Genomic DNA, 16201 nt, shown 5'->3' with positions numbered 1-16201 from the left:
TACTCAGTGTGGTCTTTGAGATTTTAAATTTATCATTATAGTTTTTCATATATAACTCCGGACAATATAATAATCTTTGAGCAACTTTTTGATAATGTTTCAATAACTCCAGACACTACAATTGTCTTTGAGCATTTTTTGGATAAGGTGTTTGCTACGGTACGATGATAAATTCATACGTACCGATACATTTAAAATATGAAAAAATAATAACAAGCCACGTGGAATTTATTTTTCACATCAAAATTTAATTTTTATTTTTTTAAATATATATTATATCACCATTTTTATTAATACACCCATTTAATTAAATAAAAATAAAAAATATTTTTTATTTAATTTTATAAAAAGTCTTAAACATCCTTTTTTTATTTGATTAGACAAAAATATTCTTTTAAATTAACGAAATTTTAGAATTCAATTAATCCTAATTTTATAGTTTCAAATAATTTAAATAACAAAACAAAAACATATTAAAAAAATAAAAAATCAAAATTTCTTCATCTTCTCCAATTTCTTTAATCATTTGTGTTCCTTCTAAGCAAAACATATCAAAGAAACAATAAATCGATGGTTCTTTATCTTCTCCAATTACTTTGGCCCTCTAAAACAAAGTAGTAAAAATCTCAAATCAAAACCTTAGGTTCTTCGCTACGTTAATGTCTTTATTGACTTCAAGACCATGAAGTCAAAAGGTTGGACTACTTGAGAGTTAATAATTGAGATTGCATGCATTGTATCATCTTTAATTAATTCGTTCTGTTTCTATTATTTTCTATTTCCTTGTTATTTTTAATATAGTTATATATATAAACTTTATAGGAAAATAATTCAAATTTTGAATTTTAAATTTTTTCTTTTACAAAAGTTTACAAAATAATAATTCAATAAATAAGGCAGAAACCAAACAAGGATTTTATTAGATGTTGATATATATACTTTGAGAAACGGACAAATCGATTCTTAATTTTTTAGTCTGCACTTCTGTGGACATTTAAGTCTCTAAGGTTTTAAGAATACATTTAAGTTTTTTATTTTTTCAAAATTTGGACACATCGATCCCTAAGGCTAATTTGTTTTATTTTAAAAATTCTCCTACATGTATATTCATATCGACCAGGTCAGTACAACGAGAATTACGTTTAATTTTTCTATTAGATCTGACAGATCCAAGTGAACATAAGAGATCGATATATCCAAATTTAAAAAAAGTCAGTAACTTAAATATATTTTCAAATTTTAATATATTTAAATGTCCATATATCAAAATATCAAGGATCTATTTCTCCTTTTCTCTTATTCTTTTGATGGTCATCGTGTATGTCAAACCATGTCATGATTCCATTCCTAGAATCAACACGATCTAATAAAGGGAGAAAAATTATAAAGTAATAAAATAAAAAGTTAATCACTTGTAATTTTTATTATGTATGAGTTTTATTATTTTAATTTAAAGGTAACTAAATTTTTATTTTTTTACTTTAAAAAAGAGTGTGATTTATATATTATTATATAGAGATATTTCAATTTAGTTTAATTTTCGTGCATATATAGTAGTTTTCAATTACAACTGTGATATGTTCCCAAAATGTCAACATATAATGACTTTTGAATCCTTCACAAGACAATATTAAAGACTCACGACCGCGTCCATGTCTAACACAATATATTCTAAATATCTAGCTAAAACCATATATAAACAAGGTATTTAATTTCTAGAATATCTCTAGATATTAATTATTAATTCATTTACATAATAATAATAATAATAATAATAATAATAATAATAATAATATGTATATATAAAAGATTAATAATTAAATCAGTTATTATATATTATTTAATTTATTTTTAATATATATTTTATATTTAAATATGTATTTTTATTTTTAGTGTATACGCAACATATATTTGTAATAATGGATTTATAGTTGATGAACATGTTGATTGTATAATTTAGGATGCTATTGATTGTTAATTACAAACCTAAATATAATTCACGAGTCATGCATACTTTAATGGGCCGGGTAATATACTAATATATATACCCCAAGCAAGTATATATAGATATATAGTGGAGATGTAACTAACTATACATACATAATAAATCTGAATGTTTTGGTGGCCATTGATAACATGCCACTAATACATACCAACTATAGGGTATAGGGGGAGTCACATTCTTCAGCATATAGAATCATTGCCATTCTGAAAACTATAACAAATTCAAGAAATTCACACAAAGATCCCATTATACATATGGATACATCTATCAAGACTAAGATTAACTGCTCCGCTAGGAAAATAATAAAAAATCTAAATAATGTAAATAATGGATTTTAAATTTAGTCCAACATAAAAAAAAATAAGAAATTTTTTAAAAAAAATTCATCAACACACCCTCTTTTTCTTCAAATCGTCTGCTATCCCACTCTCATTAATTATCCCATTTCTTTGGTGTTAGAAGCTCTCTCATCGGTCATCATCGTTTATCTCTGTAGCCCTTTTTCCCATCATCGTCGTGGAATCGTCATCAAACAATCATTCATATAGTTATTAAAATAATCATCCGACTACCTAGTAAAATGATTATCCAACATTTGTTAATTGTATATACTTAAACTGAATCGAATAAAATAACCATCCAATTAAGAATTAAAATACCATCTGCATACCTAGTAAATTGAACATCCAGCACATTTGCGGAGTGAAAAGAGTCGACAGCGATGCATAGAGGCAGGGGAGGAGATCCGGCGACGGAGCAGCCACGCAACGACAACTTCGGTTAGACGAGGTTGCGAATCTGCTCCGTGGACTTCGAACCCAAACGCGCAGCGGTCAGAGATGGAAGAGGAGGAGGAGTCGAATCAGTGGGAAGAAGAGTGGCGTCGATGAGGTGCAGCACAACAACAACAACGGCGCATTGGGGAGGACAGATGACGAGGATAATGTGCGTCTCGAATAGCGCAACAGGAGGCAGCGACCTGCGGTGGGACCTACACGGTCGGCGACATGTGGGCAGCGGTAATAAGGACGCACGGGCCTGCTGCGGCCCCGTTGCTACGGTGCGTAAGCGAAACGCGGAGAGGCTAGGCGTTGTCGGCTGGGCGGTGTCGGATCGGACAGCACAGAAGTGCAGCGGCGCCGAGGTGACTCTACGGACCAGAGATCGCAAATGGAGAATGAGAGGTTAGCATAATATTAGGAGTAACTGTGCCAATTATAATTTGGTTTAATTACAAATTCTTATTTTTAAAATTTTAAAATTTAAAATTTAAAATAATTAATTAATAATCTGATTTATGATTTTAAAATTAATTTCTTTTTTTATTCCATTATTCATATTTTTATTATTCTTCTATACTTTTTCTGAGACTAAAAAGTAAGTCATGTATGTGAGGCTGCAAATAACATAGAAAATTATAAGAAAGAAGCTAACAAGGCATTACTTTTTGTTGCACGCAGTCAATGTAAAAGTTCATTTTCAGTTTCAAGAGTACTACTATAATTATTCCATCAGGACTTAGAAATAATAATCAACTAATTAATTTCGAGTGACGTTAGGATTTCAACTAAAATGCCGTACTAAGGGGGAAGCATCACTTGACTAGTGTGTATATATATATATATATATATATATATATATATATATATATATATATATATATATATATATATATATATATATATATATATATATAGCTTAGTGGATGAACTTGGAAAAAAATAAAATAAAATAAAATCAGGTAGTACGAGAATTGAATGATTAAAACAAGACAAAATATTTTTAGAAATGTTTAGCAAGAGTACATAGATTGCGTAAATGGATTGTGTCACGAAATTAGCTAAAAGTTAAGGAACACTTTAATTTGTCGAGTCTATCTGAGTTGATACAAGAAATATACCTATGTGAGAAATGTTTTGTTTTTGTATACTGATGCGAACTGAAATACAAACACTTCAATCCATGTAGATTTTAAAGTTTATTATTAATGAGTTAATTTGTTCATTTTGAACGAAAAAAAGAGAACTATTATTTGAATGTTTTAAAAGTTTCTAGACAAAAGAGCACATAACATAGTGTAAAATTGAAGGATGTAAATTAACTTAAAAAATATATTTATTTTATTCAAATATAATATTTAATCTTTTTATATTTTATAATATCAAATATTATTTATATATTATTAACAAATTGAATTTATATTTCAATGATACTAAATATTTGGGCGGATGTATATATATTATACGAATATTCATATTAAAAATTAAGAGTGTTAGTTGGACAGATAAAATTATCCTATCACTAAATTTGATGTTATTCTGTATGTAGGTTGAATTGCTAATCTATAGCGACTGAAATACAGCGAGTTGGATATCCACAGATGTAAATAGTGCTATCAGCTCCTTATCGATGCATTATTTTTTTTTTGTTGTAGGTGGTGAATGTATGTGTTTATTTTTAAGTGCTTTACTATTTACTTGAAATCATAAGCTTGGAGAATCTTTGAGATGGCTGGATTAATTTAATTTGCACATTGAAAAGTTAGCAGAGGATAGTGTAAGACTCCTAATTTTAAAAAGTTATTAATTAATTATTTATGATCTATTATATTTGTTTAAGATTATATTTTTAGAAATTTTTATACACAAATTGAATAAATTCTTATTTACTATTTAGAGTCTTTATAATTGAAAAAAAAAATAACGAATATTTTATATACTTTAATTTTAAATATTTAGATTTCTAACCTTACTTTATAAATAAAAAAAAATTAATTTACTTAACTCCAATTTTTGTTAAATTAACATTTAAATGAAAATAATTTAAAAATTGTATTTAGAAGGTATTTTTGAGATAAATACTCTATATTTAATTTGGTTTTCAATTATTATTCTATTTTTATTTATTTTATAAAATTACATTATTATCCCTATTTTTATTTAAATTTCCTAATCTACCCGCACACCACCCCAAACCCTAACACTACACTCACCTCACCCCACTCACCCCCACTCACCGTCACAGACTAACGCGCACACACACGCTTTGGAAAAGAAAGAAAGAAAGGAAAGAAAGAAAGAAAAGAAGAAAGAGAGAGGGAAACGAGGAACCGAGAGGGAGGGGGCGCCGAGGATGAAGGAACGCTAGGAGAGGTGGAGCTCGCCGCCACCATCGCATCAGCGCCTCGCCGCCGTCATACTCGCAGGCATGGAAGAAGCCCTTCACTGCCGCTGCTGCTCGTGAAGCCGACGCCGTCGCGGGTTAGAACTGGGGCGAGAGAGAAGGTCGCGAAGGAGGAGAGAACCGCGCCGTCCAGTCGCCGTCTGTGAAGCCTGGGTCGCCGTCCACGCTCGCCGCCGCCGTTTGTCCTCCCCACTGCCAGACGCCGTCGCCGTTTGTGAAGAAGAGAGGGAGCTCACCTTGCCTTCAGGTCCGCCACCAGATCCGCCGTTGGAGTCCCGAACAGAGGACGAGAGAGAGAACCGTCGCGGAGCTGCCGTCGCCGCCGTGTTGCTGGCTCCGCCATCATTATGCTCGCGCTCTGCTGTGTCGCCGGAGCTCCACGCCGCCGTTGCTGCCGCTAAGAACCGCCACTGAAGTCCTTTTTCCCTGGGTAAGCCTTATCGTCTCTGAACCTTCGAAATCAGTTTTCCGTCATAGCCTATTAGAGTAACTGAGATGATGGTAATGTAGGGCCGAGTTGTGGTTCTTGCATGCTGAGTTCAGTACCCGTGCATGCGACATCAAGTTGCTGCGTCGTCAACGGAGTCGCCGCCGTTCCGTTTTTCCGGATACTCGTAGGTTCAGTAAGCCTTTCCCTGTTCCGATTTTTAGTCACTATTCTGTGATATATGTTTAAGGTCCTTGCAACGTTAATGTTTTAGGTTGAGTTCGGTTCTTACGTGCCGTGGTTAAAGTTGCTGTGTTTGCTGTGAAAGAGATTAGGGCTGAGGTCTAAGTTGTCGTTGATTTTGGGCTGAGCAAAAAGAGTTCAGTTGACACGTGTGGGTTATGGTTTTGCTTATCGAGGTAGGGGCTTTTTTTCAAAGAACTTAATTTCATGATTTGGAGATGTTATAAATGGATATTAATGTGATAAATGTACTTTTAGTGGTTGTATAAGCCTTATGTATTGCTGGGCTGTTTTGGGATGAACGTGTTTGTGGTTTGATTGGATTGTGGTTTGATTTGGTTATATAGTTGGTTGCTGAAATATTTTCTTACAATTTTGGAAAAGGAGTTTGGTTCATTGAAAATGGATTGAGTCTGGATTTGATTTCTTGAATTATGAAAAGGATATGAATTTTCGAAATTAGTCTGGTTTTAAACTGATTTGGTTTTGAACCTGTGGAAGGGGTTGTATAATGGTTTGGTTGGGACCCGAAATGGGTGGCAAAGTCCAAGTTTTAGGGGAGATACTGCCGAATTTTTATAAAAAATTTAGATTCTGTTTTAAAATGTGATTTAGAAAAGGATTGGGATTTGAGAGGTTCTACGAATTGGTTCTTAATTTATTAAGAAATTGGTGTTTCGAGTTTAAGCTGTTTAATAAAAATTTATGTTTCCCGATTGATTTAAATATGAAGGGGCCTATGTTTTGAAGTTTGATTAAAGAAGTACTTTTGGAAGAGTTTTAGTGGATTTTAAAAGAAGTTGAACTTTGATTAATTATGTTTGTTTTGCTTTTGAAGTATTCTTTAAATTTTGACTTAACAAGACTAAACAACTCCGAGCTTTGGAAAGGTTTCCGATTTACAAACGAAATGAAACTGGCTTTGAAGCATAAATAAGTTGGTTTTGAAAGTGGCTCGGAACTTTTGGCCTACATGCCTTGGTTTTGGTTTTAAGTCTCCATTTTAAATGATTTCAATTTGAGTAATTATGATTCTGAGGATTTCTAAAGAGTTTGAGAAGTGAGGCAGGTTATTCTTCCCTAAAGTCTTGTGTCTTCTCAAAGAAAGTTCCATTTTAAGGTGATGATTGAAATTCTCTTGGAAGTTTTGTAAAATGTTATATTAAGCGATTACGATTTGAAAAGGAATTGATTTTGAGGGAAGTTGAATTATGAGTTTGAAGAGATTTGAGAAATAAAAAGTGACTTATGGCTTGAATAATGATTGGTTTGATATGAATTGCTAATGAAATGCGGAAATGATGATGGATGAATGATTATGAATAAACATATGTGGCTTTCGCACGTTTATCTGAGATACGAGTTCCCTGGGTAAAGAACCGTGGTTTGCCACCACGTGTTCCAGGTTGGGTCTCGATACTCTGTTGACCCTACGTCGTAAGGGTGACCGGGCACGTATAAATTCCCGGGTATGGATAGCTCCCAGTGAGTGATTTGAATGATATATGAATGTAAAATCTATGTATAGACTTATGGGGATGCGCGACAGGGGACGGTCTAAGGACAATTCAGACTTGTCGGGTTGGTTGGATAACTGACAGATGAGCCTCATTAGCCATAGGACAGGCATGCATCATATGCATTTGTATGCTTTGTTTGGGTTTGCACTTGTTTGGGTTTGCCTAATTGCTAAACTGTTCTTAACTGCTACTTGAACTATTTGCTGTAATTGCTACCTACTTGTGCTTTCCTTGTCTGTCTTGCCTGTGTTTGTCCTGATGTGCTACATTTGAGAATGAACTTTGGTGCTGAATTAATGATTGTGTTGTTGATTGCGTGATTGGTTTCTGATTGAGATTTTCTATTAAGAAAGGAACGGTTTCGGATTTCTGAAAGATTAAACGTTGTTTCTTTGAAGAAGTTTTGAACGTTTACTTATTGGTTTTTAAAAGATTCATAAGGCAATGATAATCACTGAGCTTGAAAATAGTTTTCTTATTAAATATCTTCTTATGACAACTTTGAAACACTGTGGTGAGACCGTGTGGTTAGGTTCTCACCCCTCTACAGCTTTACCTTTTCAGGAACCGGAAGAAGAAGCATTAAGAGGAGTTATACTGCGTTTGGTTTATATGTTGTTGAATTAATTAGATTATTCTCTTCCCTCGTCTTTGTTATTACAATTTTGTAAGAGGGATAGGAGTTGTATGTTTTATGTATATTATATTATATGATATTATGTAAGAAGTCTTGTATTTGAATCTATGTGTTTGTTTTTTTAAGATAAATTTTTATTTTCGGTTTTAAAAGTAATCAGCGATACGGTTTGTAATATTTCTTGCTATTAGAGTGGCGCAGCCGGAAGCGTGACTTTCTGGTAGTGAGAGTGTTACAGATAGCATACGTTTCAATAATATTTTTTTTTGACAATGTAAAGAGGTAGCATTCGTTCATGAATAGGGCGCATAATATCTGAATAGGCCAAATTACATATAAACGGAAGTGCATCTTCCATCCACACTGTATTTGAATTAGTAAGAGTCATTTGAGTCAATTCATAATTTTTGCAAAAGAATTTAAGATGAGTTAATTTGTCTAGATAGCAAGAGAATTTAGTATAGTAAAAGAGAAAGGGGTTAAAGATGAGATGAGAAAAGAAGCAAAGATATACAAAAATCATTGAATGAGGGAGCAACTTGGAGGGAGAGTATAACAGAGACACTCCAAGAAAACTAACTTGTTGCATAATTTCTACTCACTCAATTAACTAGGTTTAGTTGCTCTAATCTCTATATACAAAGAAGTGAAGTCGTAATTAACTCAGTAATTAGCTTGCTAAGTTTGGCAACTTGGCTGATCAGTAACATGCCCCCTCAAGCTAGAATGTCTTGGCATGTAAAAGTCAAGAATTCGAAGCTTGGAAGTGCACGAGCGAAAGGGAGCTGGAGCTAAGGGCTTGGTGAGGAAGTTAGCGACTTGTTCAGCCGACGAGACAGATAGCAAATGGATTACACCTTCAAGAAGCTTGTCACGGATGATGTGGCAATTGATTTTAATATTTTTGTCCGCTCATGAAAGATTAAGTTAGCTGCAATGTGTCTGGAAGATTGGCTATCACTGTAGACTGGGGTTGTTTGTGGGTGAGGGATCTTTATATTGGTGAGTAAATTTCGTAGCCATTGAACTTCTCTTGTGGCTTTGGCTAAGGCTCTATATTCTGCTTTTGAGGAGGAGTTGGAGACTGTTTGTTGCTTCTTGCTTTTTCAGCTGATCAAAGCGGTTCCAACGAAGAAGCAGAAATCTGTGATTGATCTTCTTGAGTCTGGACACTATGCCCAATCAACATTTGAGTAGCTAGTTAGGGTAAGATCTGAATTTGCAATTGGGAAGAACAGGCCATTGTCTGGTGCCATCTTCAGATATTATTATTATTATTGAGTTACTATATATATATATATCTAATGAATAAATTTATCATTACTTTTGTCCAACAAATTATGGTACAATATGATTGTGCAATTAATAATAAGAATAATAATTTTATTTTACTTTTTTTTGGACGAAAGACTGTTATGTCTAATGGAGAAAAATGTTAGAAATTGATCTGTATATTAATTTTTTTTGGAGACTAAAATATCTGTTTTTAAAATTCTTGGAGACTAATATAAGTAATTATTCTGCCAAAAAATGAACTAAAAACTAATTTGTCTGTCAGAATAAAATTATGAAGATGTTTTTGTGTAAATTTTTTGGGAGACTAAAATATCTGCTTTTAAAATTGGGAATCGATTTGGATAATTACTCCAACTTTTTTAATATCAATCTTAGTAGATCCTCAGTTCCCCTTTCTTATTAAGGGGTCTCAGGTTCGAGTCTCATGTAGTACAAGCTTGACCCAAAAAAAAAGGATATAGTGTGTGTGGGTGTAGTGTGTGTGAGTGTGTAACCTAGGATTTGGGGTTGTCCAATCCATTGACCCAAAAAAAAAAGTCATCAATGGTTTCTGGTTCTTCCTGCCAGCATTGGTTTTCATTGCTCAACCAAAACTTAATGCTCTTAATTGAGCATGTGTAACAAGAATGAAGTACAGATCATGATGCATAAATTACAAAGATAGAATTCTTTGATCTTTCACATAATCATGTATAACCTCTTCATTCTATGTTCTTGTGCTTTACCCTATGAATATCAATGGAAGTAAATACGAGAATCTATGGACATATTTTCAAGGACAAAACAAGATGGACCTTACTTGCCTTTTAGCTCATAACCACCATTGCTATGTCACCTCATAAAGACAAACAAGGGCCCTTAATTTGCTTTCTGGCCTGCTGTTCAAAATTACTAAAGTTCTAAGCAAACTATGATCTGTAAAGTGGTAGTATAACATTGGATAAGATGACCCTTGATACTTCTGCTAACTCTTATGGCAAAGTGATCGGTGGGCAGTGGCGGCGATAAAATTATCTGCTGCTGTACCATATCCAACTAACTTCTCAACAAAAAGTATTCTCCTAAAAAAATCAAACTTCAAAATATACAAGTTGTATACACTTCCTTGTCACATGTTAAACAAGGTAGCTAGACAGAGGACCTTGGCTGAGATATCCGGAACAGCTGCCAAGCGATGTAGGACCAAGCGGTAGCACTGATTCAAACAGTAAATTACTGTCATTCGCCAGAGTAAATTGCCAGAATTGTTAGTTATACATTATTATGCAACTCAAGGTTGGAGCAGTCTCAACTTTTAGTTCACAACTTAGATACATAATTGCCAGAAAGAACTAAAAGAAAATGAAGATCTTCAACTATAAAAGGTTTTTACTGATCAAATTATTATAAGAGGCCCAAAAATACAATTATTATTTACTGAGGCATGATCCTAAAGATCATAAAAAACAAAAGATATAACCCTTTTTCCATATGAATGCTGACAGGATTGTCCTATAGTTTGGTCCATGCACTCAAATAGGTCCTTGTCCTAGTTTGGACTAGATCCTAATTCATTTATAAAACATGTTAGACACCCAGGTTACCACTTTTTACAAAGCGTCAAAGCCTTTTTTAGGCTTTTGCATACCAACTTGTATAACTAAACAATGCATACTATATTAGTGTTCTTATACTCATATATAATGCATTATTTATTTGATTTAGAAAGTTAAATGTTGAAATTGTAAATTTGTTTGAAGGTCCTAGATCTTTTAATAGAATTTTAGGTCAATACCTGATCTTAAAAATGATCACCCTAGGCTTTAAAAAAGGACCTATATTAAGCATATAGGCAAGGCCTAAGCCATCTATTTGAAATCAAGAGGCCTGTTTAAGACAACCTAGCTTATTTTCACCCCTTGGATAGAATTCTTTTTTTTTTTTTTTGGGTTCGATAATAAAAAGTGAGGTGAAAAAAAGAGAGAAAACTATAAGAAAGATTGAAGATAAAAGGATGCAACCTTTTAAAAACACATTTACTTTTGCAGGAAAGACCTTGATTTCATAAACACTGAAAAGAAAAAGCCAAATAAAAGATGGAGAGAGACAATGCATTTCTTTAACCATACATAATACATTACTTTTGGAGGAAGGACCAAATTTTGATATCCTCATATTAGAGACTCAGAGTATAATTGAAAAAAAAAACGAAAGTGATTGAGTGTGAATTTTTTCCCCTACCCCCAGCCCCCAACCCCTACCGAAGAAGGAAAAAAACACAAATGATGTCTGGTTCTAATCACCAAGCAATAAGCGGGAAAAGAAAATCATGAGAACTAATCCGACAGATGTTTGCATAAAAGCCATGCAGATTCATTGTAGGCAACCCAAACCTGTTATCCTACAAATAAATGAAATAATTAGGATACTCGAATAAAAAATAAACTTTAACATGCTTATTCCCTAATTAAGTAATGAAGAGGGTTTTTTTGAGTTTTTTTTCCCTTAAACATTTTGTCTTTAATCATCTTAAGATCACTTAATGGCATGAATCCAAACAGATCATTTTCAAAACTTCTGACACTAACAATGCTATAGTTCCTGACATGGTTAAAACTTAGGAAGTCTATTAGCCAGAGATCCAATATGTAATTGTGAAGGCAAATTTATCTTATATTTTTATTTTTAGAAGCTTCACATTTTAATTTGGAGAGGCGGAAAAGGGGGAGGGGGGATATAATCTTCTTATTGTATTGAGAATCAGTGAGAAAGTCTCGAATAAGACACCCTTTTTCCTCCTAAATCTAATTCCACTATCACATTTCTCTCCAAAACTCTAAACTATCTTCCAATAAAGAGTTCAGGGTATTAATACATTTGAACAAATCTCTCTCTTTTCTGTTTTGTTACAAATTCAGACACAACTCTGCCGATTAGAGTGCCACCATTAGTCCACAAAGAAGGAAGTTGGCCCTAATTTAGACATCTGGTAAATCCAGTCGTACTGGTGCAACCACAACATCGATGTAGGAATCAAGTAGTGTATTTTTTCAGAGCTCATGATAATCACAGAGAAGATAAATAGGATGATATTCTAAGAATGAAAAGGTTCACGGTAAAATAATTACTTTCGCTCAAATTAGAGGCACCCTAAATCTTACCACAAGGAGAAGCAAGATTTAACGAAAAAATAAAAAGTAAAACTTTGATAGACGCGATGTTAAAAATAGAAAAATTAAGTCAACCATATAGAAGACAGCTAAAATAAAATGATCCAGTCAAACATGAAAAGCGGAATGCAGTATTTTTGTGGCTACACAAAATAAAATCAGACGGACTGACGATTGTATTTATGAACAAATTAGGTGAAACTCAGTACACGGACCAGGCTGGGTAGGCAACAGATTGGATAAGAACCAAGGACCTTCTGATCCTTCAAGAAATCCCGCTAAAACAGAATGCACCTTATTCCAAATGGTAGTTTGCTCTTATTATCATTTAAAACAATAAAAAATAAGTGGACTCTGTTCAGATCCCCTAACATGTCGGTTGCACAATAGATTGCAGTGTGAGAATAGATCTATAATTTCTATTAAAGAACCACTCTGTTTGTGCAGATAATAAAGCATATAAAACATCTCTTGAGGACATAAATAACTTTCTCTAACCTTTAACTATGGATACCATCCATAATAATTACCAGGGAAGAAAATATTGATTATACAGTCACAGTTTACAAACGCCACAAAATCTAATATAATGTTGGAAAATTGGATACTTACATGGAATAATGGATCGTCATCACAGCAAAACCACCAATAAAATGGGTTCAACATGGTGAACATCAGGAATCTAAATGCCAATTTGAATTAATTGTGTCAATCTGATAAGGAGGTCTTCGATATGATTTTTCGCTTCTTCAATAGCCCATCCATTAACTTGAAATATGCAGATTTATGCAAACTAACTCCTTTCTGCTCTGATTCTTGAAATAGTTTCATTGCCTCTTTGTACTTCCCTTGAGTACAAAAGTCAGTTATCTGTTCTGAGTAATTCATGTCGCCTGAACCAAGCATTTGTGAAGTGTCTTCACTTATCATATTTGGACTTGTCTCTAGGAGTTTTGACATGAATTTCTTTGCTTCCTCAGTTCTCCTAGCATTAGTAAGTGCACCAATGATGACAGTATAAGTATATTGGTCCGGCCCTAATTTTTTCTTCTCCATCTCAGTCATGAGGTCAAATACTTCATCAAGTTTCCCTTCTTTGCAAAGGACGAAAATCAACGTGTTGTACGTAACTGCATCAACGGGCTTACCTTTAATGATCCATGTGTTAAACAAATTAAAGGCATTCTCGAACATACCATGTTTGCAAAGCCCTCGAAGAAGAATGTTACATGTAATAACATCAGGCTTGAATGAGTTCTCAACCATTCTGTTATAGAACAAGAATGCTTTCTCCAATGCTCCCTCCCAATAGAAATCATGAATAATTATGTTACACGTAGCTTCATCGGGGGTCAAACCTTTATATAAAATCTCATTCAATTTATCTACAGCCTGATCAGTTTTTAAAGAATGACACAACCCCTCAATTATAGTATTATAAGTGACAACACTAGGAATGATCCCCTTCTCCTTCATCTCATCCCAAAGCTTCAGAGCTTTGTTTGTTTGATCATTTTTAAAGTATCCCATGATTAGAGTTCCATAGGTTACCTCATCGAGAATATAACCTCGCTTTGCGGCCTTCACAGTCAACTCGTATGCCTCTTTGAGCAGCTTCTCCACGCACAATTTGTTCACTATAGTGTTCAGAGTAAAAGTATCCATCTTTAAACCTTTCCTCCCCATTTCATCCATCATCTTAAAAGCTTCTCCTAGATTTCCTGCTTTACAATAACCATTGATCATAGTATTATAAGTAAAACAGTCCGGTGAAAACCCACTCTCTACCATCTTTGCCACGACATAGCCAGCTTCATCCATCTTACCTTCCTTACAGTACCACTTCACTATTATATTGTGAGTCACCGCATTTGGCTTGACTCCCTTTCCCTTCATTTCCTCAACTAACTTGAATGCCTCCACACTCCCCCGCCACTGAAAACACCGGTCAATCAGAGTATTGTAGGTAACCTCATCCGGCATCACCCTCAAGCACTCCATATCATCCCTATGGCTAATCGCCTTCTTTACCTTCCCCTCGTCGCACAAACCCCTCATGATTGTATTATAAGTCCAAATATCCGGTACCATGTCATTTGCTCTTATCAACTTGATAACCTCGGTAGCCTCCTTCAACCACCTCAACTTACAATAGCCATGAACCAAGATATTATAGGTGTTCCTATTTGGAGAAACCCCGCTACCTTTCATCTCTAGCAAAATCTCCCTAACCTTACTCAATTGGCCCTTATGCATCAAGAATATTATTGTAAGTGATATTATCAGAAGAACAAGCAAAATCAGTCATTTGGTTCAAGAAGCTAGAGCATCATTAAAATTATTATCAAGACAAGAACCATGCATCAAGATGTTGAAGGTGGTGGTGTTTGGGGTTATACCGAGCTTAAGGGAATCGTTAAAGACTTGTTTGGAGAGGTGAATGGAGTGGGAGGAATGAGGGTGGCGGCGGACAAGGGAGGAGAGGAGGGAGTGGCAGGTGAGGAGGTTGGGTTTAATATGGAGGAGCTTCATCTTGTTGAAGAGCTGGAAGGCGAGGTCGGGGTGGTCGGAGAGGGCGTAGGCAGAGAGGGAGGTGTCGAGGAGTGGCTGCGGGAGACGCGGGCGGCGGAGGGGGAGCTGGTGGAGGGAGTGGCGGGGGTTGTTGGAGGAGATGAAGTTGAGGAGGAGGGAGTGGGCGGAGGAGTAGCGGCGGTGGACGAGGAGGCCGGGGAGGAGGGCAAGGAGGGGCTCAGGGGAGGAGGAGAGAGAAGGGTGGGGAGAGTGGGGGAGGATGTGGAAGAAGGAGAGGAGGGGGGCGGAGTGGGTGCGGTGGAGTTGGGTGGAGGAGAGGACGGAAAGCACCGTGGGGAGGGTGAGAATTTGGATTAAGGGTTTGAGCGCGGAGTGGGGGTCAGGGTGGCTGGTGAGGATGGAGGTTACCGTTTTCAGCAACTGAGCTTTCGATAAGGCTGCGGTGGTTGCTGCGTCGGTGGTGGTGGTCATTTTTATCGCATTAGGGTTTAGGGTGGTAATCAGTTAAACGGGAAAGGAGCTGCTTCCCTTATTTTATTTTTTCAATTTAATTTTTTTTATTTTATTACTTTATATCTTAAAAATAGAAAAATTAAGTCAACCATATAGAAGACAGCTAGAATAAAATGATCCAGTCAAACATGAAAAGCAGAATACAGTAGTTTTATCGCTACAAAAAATAAAATCAGACGGACTGATGATTGTATTTATGAACAAACAAGGTGAAATTCAATATACGGACCATGCTGGGTAGGCAACAGATTGAATAAGAACCAAGGGCCTTCTGATCCTTCAAGAAATCCTGCTAAAACAGAATGCACCTTATTCCAAATGGTAGTTTGCTCTTATTATCATTTAAAACAATAAAAAACAACTGGACTCTGTTCAGATCCCCTAACATATCTGTTGCACAAAGGATTGCAGCGTGAGAATAGATCTATAATTTCTATTAAAGCAACACTCTGTTTGTGCATATAATAAAGCATATAAAACATCTCTTGAGGACATCAATAACTTTCTCTAACTTTTAACTATGGATACCATCCATAATAATTACTAGGGAAAAAATATTGATTACCCAGTCACAGTTTACAAACGCCACAAAATCTAATATAATGTTGGAAAATTGGATACTTACATGAAATAATAGATCGTCATCACAGCAAAACCACCAATAAAATGGGTTCAACATGGTGAACATCAGGAATT

The 16201-nt window shown here is 34.9% G+C and overlaps 1 long non-coding RNA gene across 1 annotated transcript; it reads left to right on the top strand.

Moving 5' to 3' along the window:
• Window positions 1-4975: 4975 nt before the first annotated feature.
• On the top strand, window positions 4976-8121 carry LOC112722876 (uncharacterized). The gene is made up of 4 exons (XR_003162946.3): window positions 4976-5618; window positions 5699-5802; window positions 5890-6034; window positions 7929-8121. It is a non-coding gene; the product is annotated as an uncharacterized lncRNA (long non-coding RNA).
• The last annotated feature ends 8080 nt before the right edge of the window (window positions 8122-16201 follow it).

The sequence above is a fragment of the Arachis hypogaea genome, chromosome 11, assembly GCF_003086295.3.
Source record: "Arachis hypogaea cultivar Tifrunner chromosome 11, arahy.Tifrunner.gnm2.J5K5, whole genome shotgun sequence".
Classification (NCBI taxonomy): domain Eukaryota; kingdom Viridiplantae; phylum Streptophyta; class Magnoliopsida; order Fabales; family Fabaceae; genus Arachis; species Arachis hypogaea.
The sequence above is the reverse complement of the archived record's forward strand: the minus strand, read 5'-3'. Positions and strand labels throughout refer to the sequence as shown.